At 38.6% G+C, this 27,174-nt stretch overlaps 1 protein-coding gene across 1 annotated transcript in view; it reads left to right on the top strand.

The window, feature by feature from the left end:
* Positions 1-27,174, top strand: part of gulp1a (GULP PTB domain containing engulfment adaptor 1a) — a 118,252-nt gene that overhangs the window by 50,276 nt on the left and 40,802 nt on the right. Inside the window, exon 2 of the mRNA XM_080038160.1 lies at positions 883-978. The gene's annotated coding sequence lies outside the window, so the exon portion shown is untranslated. The remainder of the gene's footprint in view (positions 1-882; positions 979-27,174) is intronic.

The following is a 27,174-nucleotide window of genomic DNA, read 5'->3' on the forward strand; positions in this document are numbered from 1 at the left end:
ATAACTATGGTAAATATATTCTCTTATTGTATTCTATTTTCTATTAAACATTATTTAATTTCTTATTCTGCCAATCTGTCCTGTGTGTCCTATACGTCTTTGTGTTGTCCGGTCCATGCACTTTAAAGGTCACATATTATCTTCAAAATTGTAATCTGGGTTTCTACTAGAACTGTTCTCAAGGTTTGGTGCCCAAAGAAAAAAAAACTTTATGTTTCTCACAGTGCCATTGTTGAATCTGCTATTTTCAGCCTCTGTCTGAAATGCTCCATGTTAGAGCCTGTCTCTTTAAGCACCACCTTCCAAAAAAGTCCAGCCTGCTCTGATTGGCCCTGCATCTAACTGCAGGTTTGAATCGAATTGCCAGTTTTTCAGAAGTATCTTGTGGTCTGCTTATCGCTTATCTGTTGGAGGTGTTGCTAAGTTAGGCTGTTAATACGGGGGCGTGGCTTCTCCCCTTGTGACGTCATATAGGGAGATACATCTTACTGGGGTGTTTGAAAACAGGTTTTCATAAAGGTGGAGGTGGAGAAATAGAGAGAGGGTAGGTGTGTATTGCCTTGAGGTCGACAGCAGTACAATCTCTGCATCATTCTCTGATGGCGTAAACAGTGAAAAAAGAAAAAAAAGATTCTCTACTCCTCATTATGTTCCAGTCACAGCCTTAATTGCGAGCGAAACACCTTGTTATTACTTTTCTATCTCCAAATTAGTTTTCTCATGCCGAAAGACTTTATTTAATAGCTTTTTACACAGATAAGTGCTGTCTGTATATCGATAAATTACTTAATGTGAGCGCGCGTCGTCTTTGCATCGGTGCTTATTCATCTTTAAAAGCCTAATTATTTAAGTGCATTTCCCTGTCTCTTACTGCCTATACAGAAGATGCAGCACTAATGACAGCATCCAGCCAGCAGCCTTCTAGATGAGTGAGGCACAACAAAGGAACCACCTGATCATCCACAGTCCACAGTAACAGTAAGAGAAATACATCTTCTTACACACTCCAGAGCTCTCTGTGATGCTATGATTACATGCCATTATATGGTTATACCACCTACTTCAAAGCATAATGCACACTCACCTACATACTCATCACATCATCACACAGTTACAGCTCTGACAGCCTATTCCCCTGCATACATTCCTGTCAAGGGTTCTTTGCATTGTGTGTTGTGATTTGATGCACACCAGAATGACATTTTCATGCCATCCTGTTTTCTTCCTTGGAAGGCGTATCTGTGCTCAGCAGTGACATTTCTTTCTTCCTTTTAAAAAACGTTCTATTTATAAGAGCATCATTAAAATTCATGCATAACTTACCGGTACATATCACAGCATACAACATGCACCTTTATACATGCATGATGCCACTTGTTAATACTGTATATTCAGTATCTTTGAAGCCTAAATAGGTGTTTTGTCTCAGGATGTCTCCTGAGTTTAAACGGCATCGTTACTGCTTTTCATCTACATATGAGGCATGCCAGTGTTGGACAGCTATGGCTTTCACCTGGCCATGTGAAGCCGTCAGTAGCTTTCACTGTTGGCTCCCTTTGTTGATGTCTTGGAGACGTGTCACGATGTTTACAATGACAAATGGTTCCATCGCTCACTCTGACAGTCACTCTTTTCTGATTGCTTTGAACCTTGTGGGAAACTTGTGTGCCAGAAAATGCGTAGAATCATTATGACAACCCGCCAACCGTGAGCGTTTTTTCTTTTAGCTCTCGCATCACTGCATGTATGCAAGGTTTTAATATGATCGGGTCATATGGTGTTTTTTTTTGCTTATTTATTTCATAGTTGTACATTTGAAAATATAATATCTAAATAGTAAGTTAATGAAAGTGATGCTTTGTTTTTTGATGTGATGAAAACACATTAAATAAAAGTGTACTGTAAAGATACTGCTATCTGTCCAGAATGCACTCTTTGGAAAAAACAGCAACCCTAGGTTTCACCGTTTAGGCAATATAGATGTAGATATATAGAATTGGATGCACCCGCACAATAGTAATGTTCAAATGTATGCTCATGTTTACAACATGCTTGTGCACACCATGCAGTGACATGTACTGCTGTACCATTTTAAGGCGAGACACCCCAGGTGAATAGGGATTTTTTTTTAACTTATAGATATCATCATGAAACTTTTCCAGTTGATTACTGACACTAACACAATTATTTTTTGTATTACATGTTTTTCTATAATATTTTATTAAATATGCAAATATGGCAATATTTAACCAATTATGCGTAAATTTGGGTCATTTTTCGAGAAACATTTTGAGATGTTGGATAAAGCCAGAGTTAAAATCTCTATTTTATTTTAACCACATATTAGTTTCTAAAGTTTTTACACAACAGATTTTGGATACAGCCTTTTTTCATTTAATAAATCAAAAAAGACTATGTACATGTCTTAGAAATGCATTTTCGGCATGTTTTTAGGAGGAAAATGTATCTTAAATCAGACAATTAACAATATATTAACAAATCCTTGTGTAAAAACCTTTAAAATAGTGCTATGAATGATCATAGAAAGTTTGGTTGATGTCAGTGGTCTAGAAGTTGAGATATCTTTCGCAGAGTATTGGAAAAAGCTAATTTTGAGAAAACGGCCGTTAAAGATAAAAACGTGAATTCTGCTGATAATCACTGATTATAGCTAGAGTAATTTATTGAATTAGGCCCTACACCCCTCAATGCCATATAGGCCTACCACTGCTTAACATATATAAACCATAGCATAGTAACATTTACATCCACATGCTAATTTAAACGTGGTTAATTCATTATTAGCCACTGTCTGTCAACCTGCTCCTGTCGGCACAGACGCTCTCTCTCCCCACCATGTCCCCTCTGATCCTCTGACAGTCTGTGTCTCTCCGACGTGATCGGCGTGATTTACATGTCTTTAACACTTCTCCCCTTCAAATGGCGATCATGTAATGTCCGTAGCCAATTGATTAAGTATTTTTTTTGTCTTGGTTTGGCATATTTTCGACGTTTTTCCAATTTTATTTTGTGATTTTCGAGCTACCCGGGGCTAGCATCACGTGATGCCTTTTAGCGAATCACATCGTCAGAAATGTGCATTAGCCAATGAGGTCGCTTTCCTAGCATTGAATCCCTCCTCACACTTTCACGATTGGTTACTGATACAAAAGAAATGACCATATTTGGATCAGATAACGTTGTTCTTGAGATTCAGAGCTTTCCAATAGTACCATGGTTATTATGATTCATACAGCGGTCGCGGTGCTGTATGTTACGTTAGAATGCTCACTTTTGACGAACTTAGGAGCAAAATACAGACGCAAGCAGTCAAAGTTTAGTAAAAATAAACACCTAAAACGTATATTTTGGACCTTTTATCCATACTAGTATGAAAGAAGACATGTTATGGAAGATAAATAGACACAAATCTCAAAATTGACCAGTGCTTAAAAAAACAATGTTTTTGCCTGCCGTGTCTCGCCTTAAGTTATGCATGTATTTTAGCCATGTAGTCTTCACTTCAAAACAATGATTATATGAGTTAACAGTTGAGGAAATGGAGAACTTTACATTTTACAGAGCCTTTTCAGTGTTTCCCGCAGGATTTATTTCAGTAGCGGTGGTGTGGTCCCCCAAACCCTCTAGGGGGGTCCGGGGGCATGCCCCCCCGGACGAATATTTTTTGTACCCTTTAAATTTGAATGCATGAATCTGGTGCACTTTGAGACGAGAATATGCACTTAAATCCTTCTTTTTAATCCAAAAAGTAAAAACAACATACCTATGAATATATTGTAAACCAACCTGTGCACAGGGCAAATAGGCTAGGTTTTGTTTCAACATTTGGGGGGTACAAATTACAGGTGAGGGGTATGGGGGGCCCCAGAAAATGTAGAATTTAACACTTAATTTCCTGCATTCTGGTGAATAGAAATCAACCGATCTGTGCCTTTTCTAGAATCAATTTAGTGGAAATGTATTTTTTTTTCTGTGAAGGACAAGACAACATTCAGGTTCATTAAGAAAGCTATTATGGAATATCATTTATTTTAGGAATCATGACGCAGCACCGGTGTAAACTATTTATGACAGTTTACATTGGTATTGAAAAAAGCCACCACTGGAAACAAAAGGGAGCAGCTAGCTAACGTTAGCTACATAACACATAACCAGATAATGTTTGCATTCATCCTTAGACACTATGCTATTTAGCCACATAGATTGGCCTATTTAAAGCCCTTTAGAAAACTGACATCTTTTTCATAGATGCAAGTTCATCAATTCATGGCTTACAATCCTGAGCTGCAGAGGTGGGGGTAAGTCGCTAATGTGGAAGTCACAAGCAAGTCTCAAGTAATAACCTTCAAGTCTCAAGCAAGTCCAAGTCACTGTGGTGAGAATCAAGCAAGTCACAAGTCAAGTCATTGCTGAGGTCAAGCAAGTCACAAGTCAAGTCATACAATACATATACAGGCCTGTATAGTGGTAGGGGAAACACTGCCAACTACAATTGAATTATTCTTGGTCTAACCGAGGGGTCTTCAACTAAAATTGAAATGGGTACAGTTGACAACATTTTCTTACAGCAAAGGTCCGAATCTCATAATGTCTGCATCCAATAGCGACCCCTTATCTAGGCCTATCACACCTTTTATTTTATGGCAGGATAACATTTTGATTTATCCCGATTCATTTATTTTTCAATCTTGGGGGCGAACTGTCATAACGGGCTGTTTGCTGTGCTGTCGGTGCGGTGGCGGCGGCTGTGAGCTGTCGGGAGGAGCCGGTGAACATGGAAGGTCGAACTGCATGCTGTTTTGTCTCACAGAGATGCTTTTCTAAAGCCTACAGTCCGTGGAGGTAGGGCGCTTGATAAGGAAGCGTGCGTTATCAAGGCAGCAGCGCTGCAGGAAACGCTCGTTACTTTTGTTTTCTTTTACAAGACTTCCCGGGGCTGTTACAACGTGAAAAGGGAAGGGAAGAAGGCGCTACATATTTACTGTGATTGGGTTATAAGCGTGTGGGAGGCTCACGTGAATTATTCTTGGTCTAGCCCATGGACATATAAAGAAAGGTCTAGCCGCCTCCATGACTGCTGCTCCTGCGTTGACCTGCTGACGCTGTTTGTCCGTGCTGCGTGCATTGCACTATACAATCACCCGATCATGTTTCAAAATAAAACATAATTTCTAACGTAATCTAACTTTTAAAAATTCAAGTCATTTCGAGTCATCTGTCTCAAGTCTAAGTCAAGTCTCAAGTCATGAAGACCAAGTCAAAGTCAAGTCGAGTCTTTTATCAGTGTTAGTCAAGCAAGTCTCAAGTCCTCAAATTTGCGACTCGAGTCTGACTCGAGTCCCCCATGTCTGCTGAGCTGTAGAACTTTCAGCTGACATTCCTAGCGGTAAGCTGCGCGAGTGTCCACCCGTTGGAAGCGTGGGCGATGTGCGTATATGACACATGCATGCAGCAGCAAAAAAATAAAAATAAAAAAATTCATTTTTATTTATTTTTTAAACCTAAATTGATGTGAACCTGGGGGAAACACTGCTTTTACAGCCAAACTTACTCACTCTTTGTTGGCCAGTTCATTGCGATGTGTGTGTGTGTGTGTGTGTGTGTGTGTGTGTGTGTGTGTGTGTGTGTGTGTGTGTGTGTGTGTGTGTGTGTGTGTGTGTGTGTGTGTGTGTGTGTGTGTGTGTGTGTGTGTGTGTGTGTGTGTGTGTGTGTGTGTGTGTGTGTGTGTGTGTGTGTGTGTGTGTGTGTGAGGCTTTATTTCCGAAGCACAGTCAGGCCAGGGAGGGTTACAGAGGAAGAGAAAAGGAGAGCTGCATGGTGTAACATTGAAGCTTTGATGTTTTCTTGAATTGAGAATGGCAGTGTCGTATAAAATGTGATCAAAGTTTTCTTTTTTGGCTTTTTTTTTTGGCAAGACTTCACATGAGTGGGGTGCCTCCTAAGCGTTTAAAAGAGGACAGTTTGTATGCTCGCAGGGGGTCTTTTATCATATACGTACTGCTTCTCATGCAGCTCTGTATTTTAAACTCAGTGAGAGTAAACTTGAGCTGAGAAGTCTTTTTTTATGCATAGTTTGAAAACAGAGCTCCCGGAGTTTCCACTGTAGTCAGACCGTGTAACTGTTGCTGACAGTAAAATATGGCCCTGTATAAATGACTCTGCACCGATTTTATGTTGAAGCTTGGGGATGTCTTATCACGCAGAAACAGGAATGTAGATTGGAATTAAATTATTGAGGTAGATTTGGGCCATAAATGGACCGTTGAAATCCTTCAGTAAGATTTATGAGTGTCTCACCACTTACTGCAGCATTTTAATTCCCTGTGAAACATGTCCCCAATCTTGAGGCGATTGCAAATGGAATGGGTCCTTGACCATGCATTCATATTACACTGTATTATTTCTATATTTTTTAGAAAATAATCTTGTTTACAATTTGAGACCTCATTTTATCACTAGGGGTCAGAAAGATTGTATTTCCAGAGAGATTAAAGGATGAAAAATGTAGAAAGAAGTTTGGTTTTGAGAATGCAGACTGGGAAAATCTAAAAGAAAATAGATGATCATGGAAAAGTTCATTTATTAGTTCACTAGTGCCAAAACCACTAGTAACAGGCTGGCTGACCATTACTGTGCTTGGATTAGCCAAGTTGTCTGACATGAACCCCATAGAGAATCAATGGGGTATCGTAAAGAGGAAGATGAGACACACCAGAACCAACAATACAGACGCACTGAATGCCGCTCTCAAAGCAACCTGCGCTTCGTAAAACCTCAGGAGAGCCACTGGCTGAATGAACATCCTTTCAGGGTCATCATTTCTGTATAATACTTTTTTTTTATTGATCTTAAGACATTTTTATACTTCGAAGTATACTTCGAAATACTGCACTTTTGGAAAAAATGGGTTTTCTCATATTGTGTAATGAAAATAGAATTTAGGAAAGTGTCACATTTCAAATTAAATTAAGGAAAAATAAGCTAACTTTTCCATAAATTCATTTTTTTACATGCACCTGTACGTGTTGCAGACTGTAGCATGCTGTTAATCATTGCTTGCTAGGTTTTTCTGCTTAATTTTGGAATTCTCACATGCCTTGTCATCTCAGTTCCGGCCCTCCTGTGTCTCCCACTCCCTTGATTATCAAAGCCTGCACCATGCTACTCAACTGCCCCTCATTCCGTTATCAGCCTTCTCTACATGTACAAGTTCACTCCCTTTATTCCTTTTCATCCCTAGTCTCTATTTTTTGAATTTTTTTTGCTGCCTACTCCCTGCCTGACAGATTACCTGTGTATTGTTTGGAGATATTTTGCCTTTTGAACTCTACCTCGTGTTTCCGAGTCTTTCTCCCCCCCCCCCCCCGAAGCATTACAGTCTCTGGACTGCAGCGTAAGCGTCCATTCATCATGTTTGTAGACGGTGGCCCTTGACAGAGTTCTGTAATATATATCCGACCCCATACAGAAGCTGCCCCGCCTCTCCAGATATGCCGGGCTTTGTCAGCTGTTTCCTTTCCCAGTATTTCACATCCAGTCCAGTCAAGAACCAGACCTGTCCATCAGAGCTTAATGAGTCTCCAAACACAAGTCATTAATGCAAAGTTTTTTTAAGACATTCCTGATGGGTTTTAATAATCATGCATATTAGTGTTGAGTGAGTTGACAAGATCAATATGAATCTCAGAGCCAGTGTCAGAATGTGTTTAGCTTAGCATAGCATAAATACTGAAACCAGGGGGAAACAGCTAGCTTGGCCCTGTCCAAAACAAACCCACTAATTCCTACAAAAATGAGTACTCAGACACATTTGTCTGTGTTGGAACTAGGGCCCGACCGATATGGATTTTTGGGTGCCGATGCCGATTATTTTCTGAGAAAAATTACGATAACAATTAAATCGGCCGATAATTTTTTTTTAAATGCCATAAACATATATTGAAAAAATTTACTTTTTTGAACCCTTAAATATACACTCAACAAAAATATAAACGCAACACTTTTGTTTTTGCTCCCATTTTTCATGAGATGGACTTGAAGATCTAAAATTCATTCCAGATACACAATTGTACCATTTCTCTGTAACATTGTTCACAAATCTGTCTAAATGTGTGATAGTGAGCACTTCTGCTTTGCTGAGATAATCCATCCCACCTCACAGGTGTGCCACATCAAGATGCTGATCTGACATCATGATTAGTGCACAGGTGTGCCTTAGACTGTCCACAATAAAAGGCCAATTATGGAAATATGCATTATCTAAAAAAAAATAAAGTGTTACAAATATGTCTAAAGTGACATGACGCATTTTTAAACTCAGACATTAAGCATTTTATGTAACGGCACCCAACCCTCTGGAACTCCCTCCCTCCAAACATCAGCATCTCAGACTAAATAAAATCATTCAAAAGTCAACTCAAAACTCACCTCTTTAAGAAAGCATAATTACACCGGACTCCACTCCAAACCTTATCTTTAATTTGTCTGTATTTTGTTTTCTTTTTCTATAAGTATGATTTTCTATATGTTTGATGTAAAGTGTCTTTGAATGACCTCCAATAAAGCACTATATAAATTCTATATAATAACTATAGTAATATCAACTACTATTAACAGTCAAGAGATGACCAATGACTCTGCTATTGGTGTCAGGGGGAAGTGTGAATTAATCCAATGTATTACAACACACCTGCTGCTGCTGTTTATTTATTTATTTATTTATTTATTTGTTTATTTAACAGGGACAATGCACAGCACATAAGCAGTACCAGATTTAGCTATAAGCTAATTTTCATCTGTAGTCCCTGGACAGGAAACAGAGTAATACATCTCTGTCAAAAAGGGAAACCTAAGTATAAAAACAATAACACACAATTTCACAACAGTAAAACATAACACAATACGACATTAAAATCACAACATTAAGACACCACAACAACAACATCACAACAGTAAGACACCAAGACAACAGGACATCACAACATTAAGAAAACAATCTATGGATGATGGGTGCATGCTTGGGTTGATTTCAGCCATGATTTCATTTTACTTTTAAAACCAGCAAAGGTGTTCCACTCTCTTATCTCAATTGGTATTGAGTTCCAAGATTTAGTGGCTCTCACTGAAAATACAGACATGCCAAACTCAGTGGACCTGTGCTGTACTACACAGTCCCCTCTGTTAGACGTTCTAGTTACCCTATTGTCTGTGCGCAGTGACACAAACTCCTTTAATGGAGGAGCAGCCAAATCTTTCATTATTTTATACACTAAACATACATCCGCAAAAAATACAAAACTTTCAAAGGTCATGAGATTGTGTCTTTGAATTATGTTACATTGGTGATATCTTAGTGGCTTTTTGTCCAGTGCTTTGAGTGTCTGTTTGTAAAGTGTTTGCAGTGGAGCAAGTCTTGTTTTTCCAGTTTGTGACCAGCTTGTAATACAGTATGAGATGTGTGAAAAGATCATGGAGTGCATGTAAAGTTTTGCTGCATCTAGAGGGAGCTGGTTCCTGATGTACCTAAAATTACGTAAATTTAATTTGACCCTATTACACACCTGCTTCACATGTTTCTTAAATGAGAGCTGCGAGTCGATTATTATTCCTAAATATTTAAAATGTGAAACAGTCTGGATCCTTTCTCCATTAACAATGATATCAGGCTGATTTCCATTTTTCCTATTATAAAAGTACATGCATGCTGTTTTACTGATGTTGAGTGTCAGGCAGGACTTTGAGAGCCAATCAGAAATTTTGGCCATTGCTTCTGTTAATTTGGCGGCCACCTCACATCTGTTCTTTCCATGTGCGAGGATGACCGTGTCATCTGCATACATTTGTACGTCCACTTCTGGACATACAAGTGGCAGATCATTTACATAAAAGCTAAACAACAAAGGTCCTAAAATTGAGCCCTGCAGGACACCAACAGAGCAGCCAATGAAAGATGAAGTCCTATCCCCAACTCTGGTGCATTGTTTTCTTCCAGTGAGATAGGACTCCATCCATTTCATTGTTTCCACAGACAAATTCAAATTGGACACTTTTGAGAGCAGAACGCTATGATTAACAGTATCAAATGCTTTGCTCAGGTCCAAAAATACCGCACCTACAGCACTCCCACTGTCAATATTTGTTTTGATTTTTTCAACGAGATAGCAGGTTGCCATCTCAGTTGAATGATTTTTCCTGAACCCGAATTGCATGGGATGAAGTGAGTCTTGTCCTGAGTTTAAAAAGGCAGTTAGTTGTTCAGCTACCACTTTTTCAGCGATCTTTGATACAACAGGCAAGATACTGATGGGTCTATAATTCTTCACTTCAGTTGGTTCCCCTGTTTTAAAAATAGGAACAACAACTGCAGACTTCCATGCATTTGGGAAGGTTGACTGTTTGAATGACATATTAACCAAATGTGCAATTGGAGTGCTAAAGGATTGATTATTGCTTTTAATAAAAGTTGAGTCCCGCTCAAACACATATTTTGCCTTAGAGGACTTTAAAGTGCTTAGGATTTTTAAAATCTTTGCTTGAGGAACTTCAGTTATGTTAAAAACCGGTTTGGTGTGATTCAGAGCTGAGATTTGTTTAAATCTTGCACCAAAGCTGTGTGACAAATTCTGTACTGAGTCAATAAAATATTTGTTAAATGTGAGGGCAATTTCATTAAAGTCATTTGTAATAATTCCCTGTACTTTCAGTTCACGTCCGTGTTCTTGGTTTTGCTTACTGTCAGTCTTTGTTAATTTATTAATATTTGTCCATATTAATTTGCTATTTCCTTTCCCTTCTTTAATAATAGTCATGAAGAAATTGGCTTTTGCCTTTCTTAATTCATTAACCACTTTGTTGCGGAGATTTTTGAAAACTCGTCCATCATTTATTGATTTGGACTTAAGTGCTATTTTTAAAGCAAAATCACGCTTTTTCATTAAATCCCACAGTTTCTCGTTAAACCAAGGTAGGTTACTCTTAGCACGTCTGTTTTTAAATGGTTTGTTGTATTTTTCCTTAATTTGATCTACTGTGCCTACAAAGGATTCACAAGAGGCCTCTAGATCATCTGTTTGTAGAACATCAGCAGTGTTTCCCCTAGAATTTTTTTTAGGCCCGGTGGTAAGAGCTGATAAAGAGTATGCGCGCCGCGTGCGTACCAAATTTCTAGAAAAAATTGACCAAAACGAACCCCATTTGGGATGAGCCTCTTTTGACAGCCCGTTAAAAATGAGGGCATAGGGTTATGCTTTCACATTCAGTACATTTGTACATGTGGTGTTTCTCACAGGATTTTTAGACCCTGCTGGGTGAGAATGGACCTTCTGGGGTCTGGGGGCATGCCCCTGCAGAAGAAAACCTTATCATTTTTAAAGTTAAATGCATCAATCTGGTGCACTTTGAGAGATGAACTCTGATTAATTATGTGCTCTGTAAACAGCTGTCATATGTCCTGCCTATAACTATTTTCTGTAATAATTTGGAGACACAAGCCATGTAAACTATCCAAGAAAAACACGTGGATTTCAATAAAAAACAATAAACACTAAGATCTAATATAGACAGCTCCTGTCTAGTAGCCTACTCATTTCTGGAATAATCTGAATCACCTCACCCTGAAGCTAGCCTATTTAATTTTTTTTTTTTTTTTATGCAAATAGCCTTGTTGAAAATAAATGAATTAACATAGGCTACACATCATGATTAGCCTATCAACATGTGTGCTACATAAGGCAAATTCCCTATTCCGACCATTATATTTCATCTAGCCTATTTCTCAATTTAAAACATAAAAATAAAGTAGCATTGAAAATACAAATAGGGCTACAATAGCCAGCTGTTTTCAAGATAACTTAACAGTTAAAACAATAAGTAAATTAATATGTCCCTTGAACATAAATGAATGCTTTTCTGAGAATGTCAAAGGCAGTAGCAGTGTGGCACTTCTGTAAACTTACTGAAACGTGTGCATGCCGTTTTTTTCAGCGCTGTCTCTGCTGTTGATACAGATTGGGTGTGTTGCCACGGCGACGTAGCGATTTTAACTTTCTAAGTTTTGCTCAGCACTTTTTCCTGTTCAACGTCCCTGTTACTGAGTCCTTAATATCTCCATGGAGCAGGCGCTGGTTTTATTTTCGCCACTAGTTCAGCGTTTGCTTGCTAGTCACCGAATGCACACGCGCATCGCGCCCGCCGTGAGCACACACACACACAAGCAGACACACAGATCAGCTGATGGGATGATCAAACGAGAGGTTGTAAAGACAGGCCGACAGTGCCGCGCAGACGCTCGCAAATGATTATTACGGAATCAATGAAAAATGTATTAAAAAAAAAAAACAAAAAAAAAAAAACATTTATTTTTATTTTTAATTTTTTTTAAGTCAGGCTGCTGTTGGCCTGGCGGGGGTCCCGTTGGCCTGGCGGGGCCGCCAGGCCTGTATAATGGTAGGGGAAACACTGATCAGTCCACTCAATTTGACCTAGTTCTTCCTTAAATGTATTCATGTCTTGTTTCCTTATTCCATGGGAATGTTTATTTGTGTCTTGGCGATAAGTAAATCGTTTGTTTGTTAATTTTCTTGAAATAAGAGTCATATTGTGATCTGACAAACCAGTAAGAAGATTAAAAGATTTGGTGATTCTCTCAGGCTTATTACTAAAAATGAGATCAATTTGTGTTTTTGAGGAGTTTGTGATTCTAGTCGGTCCATCTATTAATTGAGTCATTTCAAATTGATTTGTAAGTGCTTTAAGTTTCTTTCTTGTGTTTTTTTCTGCCCAGTTTAAATTAAAATCACCTAGAACTATACATTCTTTCTTAGTATCTAATTCTTTAAGCAGGTTTTTGAAATGTTCAAAAAACGTAATGTCAGATGAGGGAGGTCTATATACACCAATCACATTAAATGACATTTGCTGAGACAAGGTGATAGTTACGGCAATACATTCCATGTCATTTGTGCATGCCAGGTCAATCTGTTTACATTTAATGTCATCTTTCACGTACATGAGCAGTCCACCGCCCCTTCCTTTATTTCTGTCTTTTCTAAAAACATTGTAGCCAGGCATTGTGAAGGACGCTACAGGCGATGATGTGGTCAGCCATGTTTCAGATAAACACAGGAAGTCCAGATTTGAGTCGGTGAAAAGTGTTTCAAGTTGTTCGGTTTTTGCTTTAACGCTACGAATGTTCAAATGTCCCCCAAGAAGACCTCTCGGTTTTGCGAGTGGATCCCAGATGATTTTGGAATGTTGGACAGTTTGGAAGAGACCAATGTTAAAGTGTTTTGTGATTGCCGGGTTTCGGGATGAATGTCCCGGTTGATTGGAATTACCTTGGTCCGAGAGTATCACGGCTGGAGGCTGCAGATCGTGCGTGGTGACGGGCCCCGGGTTCAGCTGCACATCGCCGGCCAGGAGAAGGGTTGTCAACAGGTAGGCGAGTAGCTTTCTGTATGTTCGTGAAGCTTTGTCTCACGCTGTGTTTGTTCGTTCCGATGGTGCAGTTGCTCGACCATCACGTAAGATAGTAGAGTAGGCGGTGTATTGGCTCCGTTCATTTAGTGTAGCAGGTTGTATCGGTAAGGCGGTTTCTTGTGAGCTAATCAGCTGATTGATCCCGCAGCAGCGGACCGAGAAGAACAATAGCAGTACAGAGTAGATTAAAAGTACAGATCTCTCTGAATGGCCTTGGTGGCTCGGATGAGACCATGGCTTCTCTTTGCTGGTTTGTAGAGTGCAGATGAAAGCAAGACTGAGGATTTGGTCGGCGTGGCTGCGGCTCCTGCCAAGCCACCAGTCAACTCCGCCATTGTCATCTCTATCAAAGAAGCTTTCCAACTGAATGTTAATATGCTATAAGGCTACCTCCAGGGCAGCAATGCATCTCACTCAACATGATTGCTGGAATAAAAAATAAATAAAAAAAATCGGCAAAAAATCGGCGGCCATTTTGCCTATTGCCGATTTTTCGGAGATGTGCTATAATCGGCTGTTTAAATCGGCCGGCCGATATATCGGTCGGGCTCTAGTTGGAACTCTTCCTTGACAAACAGTTGTCTGCCCCATCCTTCTCTGCAGCTGTAGTTGTCAGATAAAGTTGGTGAAAAAGATTTTGGGTTTTGTTTTAGCGAAGTGAAAACCACACAACTGAAAAAGGTCTTTATTGCAGTAATTGCAATCGACTTTCTCTGTGTGAAGCTTTCTTTTTTTCTTGATTGGGGTATTTAACTTTATTATGTTTTGGTGTTTTTTTTCTGGTTTGCTTGGGGACATTTTTTCTTTTCATTTATAATTCGTTGTGAGGCCATTTTAGCCTGTGAATGTGATTAGGAGCAAAATTAATTAACTTCCACCATTCATATATGCATGTTTTTCATTGTCCTTTATCAGAGTAGCTCTGTAACAAATGTAATTAGTTTTGACCAATATGAAAAATAGTATATATCAAAATGCCATATATTCTAGGTGTCATGTACACTCAAAGCAAAAGTTTTCACGTTTTACTGTTTTTAAGGCGAGACACCCCAGGTGAATAGGGATTTTTTTTTAACTTCATCATCATCATTAAACTTTGCCAGTTGATTACTGACACTAACACAATTATTTTTTTTATTAATTTTTTTTTTTAAATATTTTATTAAATATGCAAATATGGCAATATTTAACCAATTATGCGTAAATTTGGGTCATTTTTCGAGAAACATTTTGAGATGTTGGATAAAGCCAGAGTTAAAATCTATATTTTATTTTAACCACATATTAGTTTCTAAAGTTTTTACACAACAGATTTTGGATACAGCCTTTTTTCATTTAATAAATCAAAAAAGACTATGTACATGTCTTAGAAATGCATTTTCGGCATGTTTTTAGGAGGAAAATGTATCATAAATCAGACAATTAACAATATATTAACAAATCCTTCTGTAAAAACCTTTAAAATAGTGCTATGAATGATCATAGAAAGTTTGGTTGATGTCAGTGGTCTAGAAGTTGAGATATCTTTCGCAGAGTATTGGAAAAAGCTAATTTTGAGAAAACGGCCGTTAAAGATAAAAACGTGAATTCTGCTGATAATCACTGAGTATAGCTAGAGTAATTTATTGAATTAGGCCCTACACCCCTCAATGCCATATAGGCCTACCACTGCTTAACATATATAAACCATAGCATAGTAACATTTACATCCACATGCTAATTTAAACGTGGTTAATTCATTATTAGCCACTGTCTGTCAACCTGCTCCTGTCGGCACAGACGCTCTCTCTCCCCACCATCTCCCCTCTGATCGTCTGAAAGTCTTGTGTCTCTCCGACGTGATCGGCGTGATTTACATGTCTTTAACACTTCTCCCCTTCAAAATGGCGATCATGTAATGTCCGTAGCCAATTGATTAAGTATTTTTTTGTCTTGGTTTGGCATATTTTCGACGTTTTTCCTATTTTATTATGTGATTTTCGAGCTACCCGGGGCTAGCATCACGTGATGCCTTTTAGCGAATCACATCGTCAGAAATGTGCATTAGCCAATGAGGTCGCTTTCCTAGCATTGAATCCCTCCTCACACTTTCACGATTGGTTACTGATACAAAGGAAATGATCATATTTGGATCAGATAACGTTGTTCTTGAGATTCAGAGCTTTCCAACAGTACCATGGTTATTATGATTCATACAGCGGTCGCGGTGCTGTATGTTACGTTAGAATGCTCACTTTTGACGAATTTAGGAGCAAAATACAGACGCAAGCAGTCAAAGTTTAGTAAAATAAACACCTAAAACGTATATTTTGGACCTTTTATCCATACTAGTATGAAAGAAGACATGTTATGGAAGCTAAATAGACACAAATCTCAAAATTGACCAGTGCTCAAAAAACGATGTTTTTGCCTGCCGTGTCTCGCCTTAATTTTACTTCCCAGTTCATCTGGAACAATTTTCTTACCACATTGTGCAACCTTTAGGACAGCTACTTGGGGTTATTCAAGACAAACTTTAGAACAAGACTCTATTCTGATTTAAGTATGTAAAAGATTTTGAAATGTATATTTGACAGTTATCTGAATATAAACATAACATGAGAGGATAGATCACTCTCAAATAAAATTATAAAAAATGTTACAGAAATAATATTAAAAGATGCCAAAGCATTGGTCTGTTTTTGGCTTGTTCGAAGCTGGTATGAATGACATTTCTTCAAGAATGGCATTTCCAAAACGGACTGGTATGATTGAGTTTTTTTTTTTTCTGTGTTCAGACAACCAAAAAGCTGAAAAGGGAAGGTAAAGATAGTGACCGTGGTTACCAGAAGTAAGTCATATTCTATTCTCTTTTGATTGACTGCACTTTTGTGATAGACTGTGAAAGGGAATTTCAATATAACCAGCTGGTGAAATTGGGTTGGCATCATGCACAAAGAGCCTGTGATACAATGTCATCACTCTATCTTCAGTTCTTTCACAGATATTCTTAAGGGGGAATACATGTCAGTGTCAGAACAGGCTGAAACATATTTCAAATGCCATTCAAAAAATATTCCCTCCATTTGCCTCTCATCTAAAGAAGCATCTGAAGGATACACCAAAGTGCTGCTAACTTTGAAATGTTCCGACATGTGTCACATATCGTGAACAGATCAATCATTTATCAGGGAATATCAGGGGGCTGCACTCACACACCTTAGAGGCGAAAGTGTGATGCTGCCAGTTGCCACTGATCTGAGTTGAAACTGACATACCACCCACTGTATCTGCAAGCAATATAAACACGTGTCACAACTTTTTGTTTCCCCCATGGAATACCACACTCATGTCTTAACCAATATGTTTAGACTGGCGAACAGATTATATCAAATGTCTTCTTAAAATGACATGAAGTTGGAACTGTCTTTCACTTGAGCACACTTTCAGTATGGATTGCACGGCTAAACCACCCCTAATTGCTCCCTCCACCGCTTTACATACCATCTTCAAGGAATATATTAAAGGTCACACATTATGCTAAATGCACTTTTTAAATGTGTTCTAACATATCCATATGTCCACGGTGTGCCTAGAGACTGCCAAAATATCAAAAAAAAAATAACAATCTCTCCTTTTCTCACTCTCCCCGTTTCTGAAACCCCCACCCCTTCCCCCCCAACATACTCCAGTCAGAATTATTGCAGTTTATGACGTCATAAACTGCACAGCCACCTCCCCATATTTTCTTTATATGTCCATGCTTCCGATGCTTCCCCCCCACATTAGTAAAGTCCACCGTGCAGTTGTCTAAAAAAAAAAAAAAAAGTCTGATAACCCCACCCCCCCATTTCTTATTGGTCCACGGCTCCGAGATCCGATGGATGGCTGCCATGTTGTTTTCCCCGCTAAGCGACAAGATCCCCATAGTGCAGCAAACCATGCAGAGTGTTGCATAAACCAACACAGAAGCATTCTGCTCATAATCCACTCATTTATCTTAATCACAGCAGTCTTAATAATGCTGCGTTTATAACGAGACAAAGCTTAGGGAACTACTTGTGTAGTAATTCCATCGGTGAAACTAAAAGGAATCTCCTCAATGGTTGTTTGCCTGTTATTTACCTAGTGTAGCATGTAGCTTCGGGAGTAGCACCCAACGTTTGCACCTATTAAACTAACTCAGCTTTCACATTCCAGTTTAATAATGCCTCGTTTTTAACACCACAAAGGGTGGGAAGTTATTCCTGTATAAATCAAACTGTGAGGCTACTGTTTTCACTGATTTCGAGTGTTATTTTTAGCCGTTAGCGCACATGTAGCTTCGGATTTAGCATCCAACGTTTGCACCTATTGCACTAACTTAGCTTTCCCATTGGAGTTTAATAATACCTCGTTTTTAACACCACAAAGGGTGGGAAGTTATTCCTGTATAAATCAAACTGTGAGGCTACTGTTTTCACTGATTTTGAGGGTTATTTTTAGCCGTTAGCGCACATGTAGCTTCGGATTTAGCATCCAACGTTTGCGCCTATTGCACTAACTTAGCTTTCCCATTGGAGTTTAATAATGACTCGTTTTTAACACCACAAAGGGTGGGAAGTTATTCCTGTAAAAATCAAACTGTGAGGCTACTGTTTTCATTGGTTTTAATCATGTCAAACTGTTATGTCAAAGTATGGCTTTGCTTCGGCCGGGTGTTTACTCGGCCGAAGTCACGCAGTGTCTCTCTAGTATCGCGAGAGCACGGCAGAGACGGTGGGAGAGCCCATATAAAGAAAGCCCGGCAGAGACGGTGGGAGGGGCCAGCCAGATCGCACAAATATAGGTCATCCGGAGACCAGAGGACAATCAGGGTATAGAGGCTTGCTACAATAAATGATCTGAACGGGTTTTTCAGCAAACATTTAAAAAAATAAGTATTAGGGACTACTTAGACCAGGGGTGTCAAACTCATTTTGGTTCGAGGGCCACATACAGCCTCTCTGATCTCAGGTGGGCCGGACTAGTAAAATAATGGCAAAATAACTCCAAATCCCTAACTTTGTTTTTCAGTAATATGCTTTATCACTCAGCCTACATTTGTAACCTACATTATCACGGATCACAAGGGATCTCTGTACCCCCCAGGAGATGTCTTAGTAAAGGTTGCTGCCGGCCATGGGAATAGGAGGTAATAGGAGCAAAAATTTTGGGGGTATTTTGCTCAAAGATGCCAATGTGCACTAATGAAATAAACAACTGTTTATTTGAATACACAAATACAACAGGCACTGACCTTACAGTTGTCCAATTTTGTTTACTATATGTACAGGGACACATTTTGTGCAAACATGCAGACAAAATACAATTAAATAAAAGTGCAACTTCTACTGTTTTGATTTATTTTTAAATACAGAGGTTATTGGTTGTTTTGGAATTCGTTTTTCCCAATTTAAAACATAAAAATAAAGCAGCATTGAAAATTAGGAAATAAATCTTGTAGGCCTACACTAGCATGCTCCTGCTCGTTTTGCGCACACAGAGCCGCAGACACACCACGCTTGCTAGTACATTAATTGTTCAGCACTAAAAATAAAAATAGTTTTATTTTTATAAAAAAGTAATAAAATAAATGTACTAAAAATAAAAATGTTTTTTTTTTTTGGTTTTTACTTTGCCATAAAGCACTGTAGGAAACATTAATAGCGGTGAAGCAGGATTGCCATTTACCATTTCCCACGTTGCTAAAATGTGCTTTTTTTATTTAGGCTGCCCCCTAGCGGCAGGAGTGAGCATTTCAGTTATTTCTTTAAAAATTCATAACTCCTCACAGGAATGGGCTAGAGACTTACTTTTTTTTTTGACATACTCAGAAATTTATGCTCTACAGGTCGCGGGCCTGATCAAATCATCTCGCGGGCCGGATCCGGCCCGCGGGCCGTATGTTTGACACCCCTGACTTAGACCATATAAAATTGACAGCAAAGTGCATAATATGTGAGCTTTAACAATTTGTCATCCGGATGTGGCATGACGTTGTGGTGGCCGAATTCCCCATGGCTTTGACAAAGACAAAGGGTGAGGCCTGGACAATCATCATTGTGTTTCAGAGAGGTTTATTTCAGGAGATTTCCATCAGACATCAGACATAGGATTTCATAGTAGCATAGTAGCAGCAGGCTGAGGCCGCAATGGCACTCTCGATAGCCCCAACCAGTGTCTTATATCTCTGTGTGAGTGGGGTGTCAGGTGTTTATTAACTCACAAATAGACATGTAGTCTCATCACAACAAGTACCAATAACAAACCCTTACATAGACTGTTTTCGTCTCTTTAGCAGTGACCCCAAACCTTTAGATATACACGCTCAGCAACTCTGGTGAATACCATTCAAATCTACCACAACGTTCTCCCTTCTCCCCTCTCAAACCTTTGAATTTGTCCTTTGCAGCTTTTAAGGCCAATTATTTAACTCCAATGCACTTCTGATTGACAAATAGTGTCACAAATAGTTAAATCTCTGGATTGAACAGAGATATTTGATGCAAATGAGAAAATTCTGAATCGGGGACAGCCCTAATAATAAGACCAAATTGAAACCTAATATACATCTTTTTTTTGTTGGTGGATTATTCAGGTTAAGAAAGCAGTATCCAATAAATCAATGTTGGGTACAATTCATTGAACTACCAACAGCGTAATAAAGGGACAACATGGAAATAAGGTCACAATATTTCAGATCTCGCACAGAAATAGCATACATTATTGAGGAACATATCATTTTCCATGACATTTGCTGCCCTACTTTTTGACATTATTAAGGCCTGGGACTGTGCCTATAGTGCAAACAGAAGTGAACTGAGAATGACTTTCCCCCTCCTCATGGTTAGGTGTGGTATAACATGACTCATAGAAAGCTTCTCAATATAGTCTTTACTCCCAATTGAGTTTAGATTGAAAGGAAAGGTACAATGTGGATATCAGAGGATAGATGTATCGGTGTGCATGTGTGTTTAACTGGATGTGTATGAAGCATATGTCTCCTCTCACATGGCTTTGTCTGCAGTTGGCTGTATACAACTACATTGAAACCAAATTTGGACCTTGGCTGTGGCTGTTCATCCATCCAACATGTTATCTTGAGTTAAATATGTCACCAATTGCCTCATCTAGACCAACACATATTTTCACTCATTTCCACTCAGTAGAATATATATAGGGGAAGGTGGGGTGATTTGTGCATTTTGGAAGTTGCAAAACCCATTGTTTCTAGAAAACCGTGGAAGAAATTGGAAATGTGACCACATATTTAAGAAGAGCCATCCATTTGACTCATCCTGTAAAGAAGGGAGACACAAGGAATAAGATATAAGCACATTTAAGCTCAAAAAACTGTGTTTTGCCTTTCAAAGTAAAATTTCCATGATCAAGGTTTTTTGATTATTGTGTCTGAACAATTATAGACACGTTTGAAAACATTTGACACATGTTTTAGTGCTTTGGTATGCTACACTTTGAGTCTATATAATTAGCACAATGTCAACCCTAAATTGCTGCATCATGCCTATTATCCAAAATTCTGGGGATGGGGTGATTTGTGCGCAAGGGCCTGGGTGAGTTATAAGTAAGTAAGTAAGTAAAATGTATTTATAAAAGCACATTTATGACAGTTTGCACTGTCCAAAGTGCTGTACATAGTGCATTCAGTAGGTAAACAATGAAGGTAAAATAACAATAACCAAAATAAAAGACGTAAAGCCCATACATCCACATAAACACAGATAGTAGTGCAGAGGTAAGTAAGTAGTGCAGAGGTTAATGGGGAGGAAACACCAGGGTGTACATATGGGTTTTGAGCCTTGATTTAAAGGCAGAAATGTAGGGGGAATCACATTTGTCAGGTGGCAGTTGGTTCCACAAGCACGGAGCAACTAGTGCAAAGTACATTTCTGAGAGTTGTGCCAGTGGCATGGCTGTATACGCTGGTCACCAAAAGAAAGTGATTGTCTACAGTAGCTCAGAAGAGAGTGACATCTCAATTCCACTTAACGACACCACTGATGAGAGTTCAGATGGCCAGAAAGATGATGATGGTGACTTTGTCATTGTGACACAATGACAAGACAACTTTTTTTCCGAAAGCTATATTTCTTAAACAGTTTATTCCAGATCCAAAGTTTTTATTGCCAGGGATGCACAACATCCTGAAATATATGTACATATTTGAGTTGGAGACATAACTGTCAAGGCCTCACTTTAAAATCACTTTGAGTAAAAAGTTGCACAAATCACCCCACCTTCCCCTATATATATAGCCTTTTGAAAAGGACAAGATTTTTTACCCAGATATTTTCCAATTTAAAAATGGAGGGTGACCTTTTAGAATGAGGTTTTTCTTCAATGAGTTGATACTACAGTCCCCTCCATAAGTATCGGAACAGTGAGGCCAATTCCTTTATTTTTGCTGTAGACTGGAAACATTTGGGTTTGACACCAAAATATGAATATGAGACAATAGATCAACATTTCAGCTTTCATTTCCAGGTATTTACATCTGGATCTGATACACAACTGAGAAGATAGTATTTTTTGTAAAGGAACACCACATTTTCAGGTGAGCAAAAGTATTGGAACAGATAGACTTAAAATAAATTAAAGTGAATAAGACTTAATATTTTGTTGCAAATCCTTCGCTTGCAACAACTGCATCAAGCCTGTGACCCATTGACATCACAAAACTTTTGAATCCTCCTTTTTGATGCTTTTCCAGGCTTTCACCGCAGCCTTATTCAGTTGCTGTTTGTTTACCGTACTTTTCGGCCTACAAGCCGCGACTTTTTCCCCGTTTTTCAACCTTGTTATTACACATATCTGTAGCTACTAGGGATGGGCGTTAGTTATCGAGTACTCGAGTACTCCTCGTTTCAAATGATCTCGATTGGTGGATGAGGAAAATATATATATATATTTTTTTTTTAGTGTTTTGTAGCCTTTAGGCCGGCCGGCGGGCCGCCCCTATTTTAAAATGTTATATAGGCTACGTGTACAAAACGGCACAAAACGGATATAAAGTTTAACAAAATTAAATATTTTGATCCAAGTTAAATAAACTAAGCGTTGTGTCAAACAGCAACCGCAAATAACTGCCACCTCAGCCAGTGTGTGGTCTCCACAGCACCGCGGAGCTGAATGCGGTGCTGGAAAACTTGCGTAAAGAAGCCAGACTGACTTCGGGCACATTCGAGCAAACGACATTTAAGAAGCCTTTTATTATGGAATATAGGATTGAGATTCAAAAGCCGACCGGTGTAATGTTCCGTTAACGAGGAATTAGTCGCGGTAATTAGTCACGGACAGGAGTGAGCATTACGCGGTTGGATATACTACTAGCCTACTTCTACTGCTTTGGTGAGTTATTTAGCCTATCTATGTGTTTAAATTGTAGGACAATAATTGTATTGTATTTGCTGCCCTTCTTATTTTAAATGTCTATTTTGATTGTTAGCCAACTACAGCCCATGCTTTTTTTCTCTCTCTTTTTTCTCTCTCCACCACAGACCTACTCGATCGCTTTAAATTGTGGCCCGCTTATTTAATTACTTTCAGTTAGGAAAATGTGTTTTAAACTTGTGGAAAATAAATCCTTAATATCATATGGCAACTGTGACTGTTTGACATAAGCATTGAGCGCTTTATTGCGGTCAACCGTTGTTCTGTAGACAGATGCGTTGCGTTCTAAAAATAGAAAAAAGTTTAACGAGGAATCGATTGATCCTCGAGGAATGCAAGCGATCACACGAGTAGCGAAAACACTCGTGCCCATCCCTAATAGCTACTATTGCACAAAATGGTAACACTTACGTACGTTATGCAAATATGCAACTTGTTTGTTGAAATGTTAATAAATGGGAGCTTCCTCAAGCAGCCATCTCTTTCCCGACAATCCCCTCTGTGCACGAACTCTTACATATGGTAATTAAACATTATAACACCTGCGGCTTATTGTCCAGTGTGGCATATAGTACGGAAAGTACGGTACTCTCTTCAGTCTCCTCTTTAGCAGGTAAAATGCTTGCTCTATAGGGTTTAAGTCTGTAGATTGACTTGACCACTCTAAAACCTTACATTTCTTGACCCTGATGAACTCCTTTGTTGTTTTTGCAGTGTGTTTTGGGTCATTATCTTGCTGCAATATGAAGGATCTTCCAATCAGTTTGGTTGCATCTTTCTTTAAATTGGCAGACAAAATGTTTGTGTAAACTTCTGAGTTCATTTATCTGTTGCCATCATGTGTTACATCAAGAAGAAGAAGAAGCCATGCAAGCCCAAGCCATGGCATTGCCTCCACCGTGTTTCACAGATGACCTTGTATGCTTGGGGTCATGAGCAGATCCTTTCTTTTTCCAAACTTTAGCCTTTCCATCACTTTGGTAAAGGTTCATCTTTACCAAACAACACAGTAACACATGATGGCAGCAGCAAAATTAACTTAGAAGTCTACAGAAACATTCTGTCTGCCAATTTAAAGAAAGATGCAACCAAACTGATTGGAAGATCCGTCATCATGCAGCAAGGTAATGACCCTAAAAAACTGCAAAAACAACAAAGGAGTTCATCAGGGGCAAGAAATAGAAAGTTTTAGACTGGCCAAGTCAATCTCCATACTTAAACCCTATAGAGCATGCATTTTACCTGCTAAAGAGGAGACCGAAGGGTGTAACCCCCAAAACAAACAGCAACTGAATGAGGCAGCGGTAAAGGCCTGGAAAAGCATCACAAAAGAAGAATGCAAAAGTTTTGTTATGTCAATGGGTCACAGGCTTGATGCAGTTATTGCAAGCGAAGGATTTGCAACAAAATATTAAGTCTTATTCACTTTAATTTACTTTAAGTCTATCAGTTCCAATACTTTTGCTCACCTGAAAATGTGGTGTTCCTTTACAAAAAATACTATCTTCTCAGTTGTGTATCAGATCCAGATGTAAATACCTGGAAATGAAAGCTTAAATGTTGATCTATTGTCTCATATTCATATGTTGGTGTCAAACCCAAATGTTTCCAGTCTACAGCAAAAATAAAGGATTTGGCCTCACTGTTCCGATACTTATGGAGGGGACTGTATATGTAATCAATCATAATTTAGCACGAAATTCATATTTCTTCAAAGTGGCTGCTGGCACTCAAGGTTGGTTAAAAGCAGCTGATTTGTGCTGTGCTCTCCAAAGATATGATAAATTGTTTATATTGAGACCCCCCCAACAAATTGGTCATAGTAGATGTGTCAAGTTATTCCTGTCTTGAAAATGAGGCATTGTATGAATCTGCAAAGTAAAGGTTTCTCAGAACATTTGTTTACAACGGTTGACTACTCGCAATACACATTTTTCCTCTTCAATCTGAGTTTCGACTATCACCCGAAACCTCCTTTCCTTTTAGAAAGAAATGTATTTAATAGAATGAGGAACCTGGCCACTGAGGAAATGTTTCCCAAGGCTGTGGTAAACTTTACTGTTCGATAATCCTTAACAGTTTGTATTATTGTATCTGAGTTCATTTACACTGAAATGGGGCATCAACTTTATAGGTAGGTAAATAGAAAAGCATAATTTCATGTGAAATGTATTGAGCTACAGTGGCTCACAGTGATTCGACAGGTTATTACAATTTAAAAGAGTAAACCATGGGCAGTCCTGATTTCCCCAGTTAGAACTGTAAATACTTTAGCCTGGTGTTGCAACAGTATTTTCATTTTCTATGGATTACCCCATCTGCTGCAGAGAGACTAAAGTATTTACCAACACAGATAGATGAAAACCAAATAGTTTATGTATTCTTATCAATAGACCAGCATACCAGCAGACATGACCTTTGAGCAGTCTGGAGCAGCTGGGTTTCATTGACAAGAGAAGTAGACACCCTTTTTGCACCATGGATTGTCTATTTTAATTAGTCTCTGAGTGTAGATGCAGCAAAAAAATGCAGGATCAGGAACTATTGAGTTTCCTGTTGCACAGTTTGGAGTCGGATTGATTTCAGTGTAATGTGTTCCTTTTTTAAATGAATGTTAATGCACCTTTTAGGTTTGCCATTGCCAACAACCAATGCCTAACTACTTTAGACTGATAGATAGAATGAAAACACATAGTGTATGTTCATTGTTAGTCTATGGATTGCTCTTCAAGGGGAAACAGTTATTTTACTTGTAAACCAAACAGTAGCAGCCATACATATACGAAGACCAGCTCCCTCCATCTATAAAAAAGACAAACCTATCGATAGTCAACCCACTGAGTTATTGATATTTATTTTTTATTGTATTGGTTTATTTCACTAATCAACATTCAAAATGTAAATGAGCCAGAGTTAGCCTAAGAGGCTACACTGTGTGCAAAATGTTTAGGCAAGTTGTATTTTTGAGGATTAATTTTATTATTGAACAACTACAGTGCTCTCGGTCAATCCAAAATGTTAAAGAACCTAAACCTGAATGTTTACGAAAGTAAAAGTGAGGTTTTGTCTTTCTTACGAGAATATATATATATATGTATGTTTTGCTATTATCAGGCAACTATTAGTATGCAGAATTATTCTGCAACTAAATAAAAAAACAAAAATGTTCCCATCTCACTTGTTTATTTTCATCTGTTAAAGTGAGAATAGTAAAACAACTCAACATTTACAAATAAAAATGTCCGACATGTCAAAAAAAAAATCAGTGACCAATATAGCCACCCTTCTTTTCAATAACTGTCGCAAGCCTTCCATTCAGTTTCTTGATCTGTTGACGATCAACTTTTTGTGCAGCAGCAACCACAGCCTCCCAGACACTGTTCCGAGAGGTGTACTGATTTCCTTCACTGATATCCCGTTTAAGCAGGGCCCACAGGTTCTCAATAGGGTTTAAGTCAGGTGAGGAAGGGGTTCATGTCATTATTCTTTCATCCTTAAGGCCTTTACTGGCTAGCCATGCAATTGAGTACTTTGATGCATGTGATGGAGCATTGTCCTGCATAAAAATCATGGTCTTCTTGAAAGATGCAGACTTTTTCCTGTACCACTGCTTGAAGAAAGTATCTTCTAGAAACTGGCAGTAGGTTTATGATTTTGAGGCCATCTTCAACCTGAAAAGGTCCAACTAGCTCATCTTTAAAGACAACTATTAGTATCTTTAAAGATGAGCTAGTTGGACCTTTTCAACTTGCCTAAACATTTTGCACACAGTGTAGTTTCATCTGTTGTCCCCTGCCAGATATGTAAAAGGCAACTTAAAATAACAGTTAGAAAAATCTGGTTTCAATTAAATAATTGATTTTCATATTGATGTTGTGATGTGTATGTCTATATTTGCAGAAACAATACATCATTCTTTAAATAATCCCCTCATTTAAAAAGAAGATCAGGTTAAATACACCGTTTAGGGGCTATGCGAGGACTGTATTGTGTTGGAGTTTCTAGACTTGCTGACAACCCCATGATGTATAGCCCTCCTCCCACTATCACCACAGAGGCACGATAAACATCCATACAGAGGAGGGCACAAGAAACGGTTTCCATGAAGGCTGAATAAATGCAGAGGAGGGTAATCGAATAAGCATCTACTTTATTTTCCCCACTGTAGTACACAGTTGTTAGAAGCCAAGATCGCTCTAGCCTGACTGAATATTGTAGCTATAGTTGTAAGTAGTAAACAAAATCCTAATGTATTTGAGAAATGTT

The sequence above is a fragment of the Ammodytes marinus genome (assembly GCF_949987685.1).
Source record: "Ammodytes marinus genome assembly, chromosome: 12".
NCBI lineage: Eukaryota > Metazoa > Chordata > Actinopteri > Uranoscopiformes > Ammodytidae > Ammodytes > Ammodytes marinus.